Source organism: Heterodontus francisci, chromosome 42, assembly GCF_036365525.1.
Source record: "Heterodontus francisci isolate sHetFra1 chromosome 42, sHetFra1.hap1, whole genome shotgun sequence".
NCBI classification, from domain to species: domain Eukaryota; kingdom Metazoa; phylum Chordata; class Chondrichthyes; order Heterodontiformes; family Heterodontidae; genus Heterodontus; species Heterodontus francisci.
This window is the reverse complement of record NC_090412.1, coordinates 17200655-17206654: the sequence shown is the minus strand read 5'-3', so window position 1 is coordinate 17206654 and position 6000 is coordinate 17200655. Positions and strand designations below refer to the sequence as shown.

Genomic DNA, 6000 nt, shown 5'->3' with positions numbered 1-6000 from the left:
CTTGAGCACATAGTTGAGGCTGATGCTTCAGTGCAGTACTGAGTGAGTGCTGCACTGTTATTGCAGTGTTATTGCACTGTTAGTGCTGCACTGTCTTTCACACAAGATGTTAAATTGAGACCTCTCCAGGGGAGGTAAAAGATCTCATGGCACTATTTCAAAGATGAATAGTTCTTCCTAATGTTCTAGCCAATACTTACTAAAAAAAAAACAAATTTTCTGGTCACGTATGTTATTGCTGTGTGTTGGATCTTGCTGTGCATAAACTGGCTGCTACGTTTTCTACAACAGTGCCTACTCTTCAAAAGCACTTCTCTGGTTGTGAAGTGCTTTGGGGCATCCTAAGGTTTATGGTCGTGAAAGGTGCTATATAAATGCAAGTTCTTTCTTTCTTACAACTTGGTGCCATAACCCAAGAATAAAGTCAACGTGCAATAACGCTCAGCTTACTCTTCCATCGGCCCCAAGGTTATCACCACTCTGTTGACTGCCTGCCTGATACTGAAGACCCTGTGAACCCAAAAGTTCCTCTAAATAAATATCAACAAATTGAAGCCATTTTCTTTTGCTCAGCTGCCACCTCATTGCCACACCCCAAGCTCCGAAACTTTAGTGCCAGGCTTGTCCCCAAGTTCAGCTTCCTCCTCTCACCCAATCCAGGCTGAAGCTTGCTTTTATTCACCTTCATATCATCACCCATCTCCACCCCTCCCTCTCTACTGCTTTATCAACTCGAGGATCAATTCCTCCAATCTCGGTCTGGAGAAACTGCAACGCATCTAAAACAGTGCAGCATGTGTCCTTCTTTCTGCTTTTTCGACAATAGGGAACAATGACCATTTCATGTACTTGATGCATATGCATCTGCAATGATAATTGATGCGACAGCGTGAGCAGGAAATAACAGCCCGTGGGCTAATTGACATAACACCAGCCCGGTGTGGAAAGAGATGCAGTGGTTTTTGTCAAGGTTCATCCCAAGCAGCTCTGTAACACAGGAGTCTGTGCTCTACGGGCTGTTCCCAGGGACGCACACCGAGACAAACATCAACTGCTGCTGGAGGACTATCAATTCAGTGAAAGACGCCCTTTGGTCTGCCCGAAACTTGCTGGTCTTCCAGCGCAAAGAGTTGTCCACCACCGAATGTTGCAGACTGGCACATTCCAAGGTCCAGGACTATGTGCTGAGGGACGCACTAAAGCTTGGGGCAGCCGCAGCAAAGGCTCAATGGGGAAAGACCACAGTGTAAGGTCCCCCCACCAAGCTGGACTGAGGGGCTGGAACCATGGAAAGCCCCTCGAACTGTATCGTTAATATTCTCAATTGCTGTAAATGTAAAACTGTAATTGACATGACAATTGTGAAACGGAAGGGTTGGGAAGAAACTCATGACATTATTGAAACTGATCTCTTTTGCAATGGTTGTATTTTTTCGTGCTGTTTGGAAACTGTTTGGCAATGTAATTTTTACAGATTTTTATGAATAAAGTATATTTTGGGGAAAAAAAAACACCAGCCCGAATGCACACAAGTCTTCTCAGACTCGGCCATAATATTGCCATGACGACAGTAAACAGCAGAATATAAAACGGGAAGTACTCCTGTGCCAAAACAAGAAATGCTGGATTCACTCAGCAGGTCTGGCAGCATCTGTGGAAAGTACTCCTGTGCAATTGATGCAAACAAAAAAGTGATTCAGATTGGTCTATGCTGTGTAACCTCCACCACCCTTGCAGATTATTTTAACAATGGCCCCAAAACTTTGTTTGCAGCAATGGTTATTTTGGTAACATGGTAATACATCCCGTGCTGACACAGGGATCAATTCCCAGGAGAAGGGGGGATGGCGGGGACTAGCTGCTCAGGGCTTCAGAGAAGGAGTGCATTGCCCGGATTCACATCCACACAGCAACTGGCAGAGAGAAGGCAAGAACAATCTCAGCAGCCCCTGCCGGCAGAAGCGTCCTTTTAAAGTGAGTTTTGCCTCATGTGAAAAAACTCCTGCCTGTAAACAGCGATTTCCCCCTTGTAAAATTGCTACTAAATAACAGGCGTGAGGAATTCGATACAAAAAAGTTACCGCTCACTGCGACCTTGAGGCGTCGGAGCGGGGGGGGGGGGGGGGCGGGTGATGCAATTCTGCCTTCTGATTGGCCGGTAGGCGGGCCTCAATCACAATCCCGTGTTGTGTATGGCTGGGGAATGTGTCAATCAAGACGGAGGTAGCGGGTGAGTGCGCGCGCTGATAGCTTGTGGCAATTTGTTTGTTGTGGCGCGAGGGGAAAGGGAGATTTTTTTTTGCCATTTTTAATCATTGGTGAAGAGAAGATTGTTTTATTTGGCTGAAGTTGAAATGGTAAAGTAAGAGCTATGTCAATAAAATACCATGGGTATGTTGGTGAGGGGAAAGATATTTCTGTGTTTTGACCTGAGGAGTGAATTTTGAACCTAAATTATTGGGGGAAGGCAGTGCTGTATTGCTGCAGGATAATTGTTCTGGTCTTCTCGTCAATTTATTACTGCAACTAACTTTGCCACAGGATGTTCAGTTTTAAATGACACGTTTTTGCTTATTTTGGCTTCATTGTTGTGGGATTATTCCTGAGTGTCATAGGTTTTACATAAACTCCATGCAAGAGAAAGATGCTGCATTCTCTGGAATGCAGTAGTATTGAGTAGAGAATTAGTAAAGAACAGGCTGGGATAGATTTTATTTGTTGTGTTGTAATTTAAGGGCATTTTGTCAGAGGCGGTTGGGTGAGGGCCGCAGATGTGTTAGATATCTAATTGCCCACAAACTAATTCTGATCCCAGAAAACAGGTGGAGGATGATCCCTGGGGCCTGTAAGCCCAGGGTGTCATTCATTTAAGAAAAGGAACAGCTGAATGGGGTGATTGCAATAACTCATTGCTGTGAATTTTCAGCTCATCTTACACCTAGAAAGAGACTGGTGTCGTTTCATAGAAAGTTTCCTGTTTGGAAAAATCTTTGCATGTTACTAGGCGCCATGTTTACTGTAAATTGATGTTTGGCTCCCTTTGGTTCCCAAAACACTGCTTAAATTAAAGCTGTTTGGTTTTTGTAAAACAATAGATGGGCAATTTGTTTGTGGAGGGTGAGGAAATGTCAGTTTCATCACAGTAATGTTTCACATAAGTAATGTGATTTGCATTGCTGAATTGTGTGTTTTGAAAGCCAGCAAAATAGGCCAAACACTAGTCTAAAGTCATTCACAGGCTCACTCCTATTTTGAGTACATTTAATTGTTATTTAAATCACTTTTACAAAACACAAGATATAAATTTTTCAATTACTTCAAACTGTTGCCTTAGGGACAGTCTCCAAATTGTGCTATTGTAAAATAAAATTGAATTATCCAGTAATTTGAATGAAGTCACTTTGTACATTCAGTGTATATTGTGATATGATTTAATTGTAAAAATTGTAGAACAGAAAATCATATCAATGAGTGCTTGTCAGTCAGCCTGCAGGTGTACAGTACATGGGCCCACAACTGATTTGCTGTATAAATTTCTGTGCTAGAGAACAATGCAATAAACCAAATTATATATTTCAGAGTTTATTTAGGCAATTGACTGTTGTAACCACTGAAATGTTTGCTTTTGTTTATTTGACACCATGGTGACACCAGCAAGGTTAATGGTTTAACACGTCTGTCAAATGGCACAATATTGCATTAAGGGTTCAGCAATTCAGAGCACACGCTCCTGCCGAAAACAGTCGTTTCACTTCTCATTTCATATTGTCGTTTATAAAGTCTTATCAAATATTTTTACAGTGTTGGGTGATGGAGGGACAGACTAAAAGTATGATGCTATACGCAAGAAACATAGTACTTAAAATAATAATGCCTTAATCTGACTTTCAGCTAACCTGTGTAACAAACTCTGCCAGGTTTAATGTGCAATTACCGTGTTACATAAGAAATATGAGGAATAGACCACCCGGCCCCTTGATCCTGCTCCGCCATACAGTAAGATCATGGCTGATCTTCTACCTCAGCTACACCTTCCTGCACCAATCCCAAATCCCTTTATACCTTTAGTATCCCAAGATCTGTGGATCTCTGACTTGAATATGCTCGACGGCTGAGCATCCATGACCAGCTGCAGCAGAGAATTCCAAAGGATCACAATCCTTTGAGCGAAGCAATTTTCACCTTATCTTGGTCCTGTTTGTTGAGCTTGCAAGCGTAAGAACTTTAGAATCTTTCCACTCCTCAATGAAATGAGAGAGAAGCTAATGTATAAGAGAAATGAAAATACAGGGGAGACAGAGTTTAAGATAAAGACAGAATAAGTCCGATCGGAGAGTAGATGTGAAGCAAATCGACAGTTACAGGAAAAGATGGATGTAGTTTTTTTCTTGCAAGCAATACATTTGCAAATCTGCTTGTAATATTTAGAAATTATGAATTATCTTGATAAAAGTGGCCGTAAGCTGGCAAGTTATAACATTGGACTTTTCAAGAAAAGTTGTGGGATGTGCCACTGTCAGGTGTTCCTTCTTATGTAGGGAAAAAAAAACAAAAAATTGTATTCTGGAGAATATGCCAGGCGCATTTTTAGGCACACATTGGTATTTTAAAGAATGATATGTATAAGACTTGTCAAATCAGCTGAAAATACATTGATTTCTGAATTCAGAGATGTGCGAAAAAAGGATTTTTATCTGTTAATATATGATGGCCATGTGAGTGGGCTGTTATTGGAGCAATTTCTCCTGACTGCACAGAGCAAAGCTCAGCACTTTTATGCTCTCGAAGAGTGTCACAATCGATGCTATGGGAAGTCTGCACCATCTCTATTGGTACATCACTGTGAATATATGTATTTCAAAAAACAGGCTTGAAGCATTGGCTATGAATTGCATAAGTCAACATAATGTCTGGACAGATGCCTGGATTTTTGTCTTATCCTTTTTAAAAAGAGACAGATTTCTGCTAGAGGGCTAAAAAAAATTGATTGAAAGATTTGCCATTAAGGTTCTTTTTTGATAATGAGAATTAATCTGCTCATGTGGGTGGTTTATCAACAAGCAACTGATCGATTCAAGCTATGGCATGTTACATCAAGACAGTAGCTAATGAACCCTTGGGAGTTTCAGGCTGTAAACTGCACTATGAAGGGGAAAAAAACTTCTGTGTGCATTGATTGACACTGAACACATGCACCAACATAAGGGTTGCATCAAATATGAAAAAGGCCTTGAAATTGTCCAGCATGAAGAGTGCCATTTCTTCGCTTGCAATTGCATGGAGTGAAATTACTGGGCCAGTCTCCAAGCAGGGCATTTAGTTGAACCTTTGCTGTGCGTGTGTATTTTTTTAAACGTGAGAACAATAATAGAGTAGATCAGTCATGCAGTTGAGTCCAACCATCTGGAAATAGGCTGAAATAGCATTTGAATTGTGTATAGGTGGGCATAGTCATTTGAGGATATGAGACTTTTCCGAACCATTTGGAGTCCCTGAACTTTGCTGTGCCGAAGAGTTCAGAACTGCTATCATCTGTTACCATGGCTGGACTTATTAGACAGTTTCATTCAATTTCATGACATTTCAGGCAGCATATTAGTCTCATATAACTCACTGATATCACTGAAGTGCACAGTGGAGGCTGCTAGCTTTCATCAGACCCATTTTTAAAAAAAAAGTATTAATTTGCACTTCTAACCCTTTTCTCAAACTGGCAATGAAAATTCTGTTCTCTAAAGTGACATACTTAAAAGAAAATACATTTTTTTAAATGACTGTCAATGAATGGCTGATTTAGACCATAGTATGATTGATGAAATCCCTACTCTCCAAACAATATGGTAAATTACTACCATTCCTTGCTGTAGTACATGGTGGCTTTGAAGGGCTATCAGATGAGCACAGATGCCTATTCAGTGTGAGCTGGCTGTTCAGCAAGGTCATAAATATTAGGTATCTACTCACTTTTCTCCATAAGCTCCAACTGTGAAACCTTTAGTA

The 6000-nt window shown here is 41.0% G+C and overlaps 1 protein-coding gene across 10 annotated transcripts in view; it reads left to right on the top strand.

Annotated features, from left to right (window-relative positions):
- Positions 1–1713: 1713 nt before the first annotated feature.
- rassf4a (Ras association domain family member 4a) overlaps positions 1714–6000 on the top strand; it is a 219044-nt gene continuing 214757 nt past the window's right edge. For 7 of the 10 annotated variants that reach the window (XM_068020652.1, XM_068020658.1, XM_068020644.1 and 4 more), the window contains exon 1: positions 2257–2357. The gene's annotated coding sequence lies outside the window, so the exon portion shown is untranslated. Of the gene's footprint in view, positions 1975–2256; positions 2363–6000 lie in introns of those variants that run through there. The other 3 variants (XM_068020647.1, XM_068020650.1, XM_068020649.1) reach the window with 3 other exon arrangements.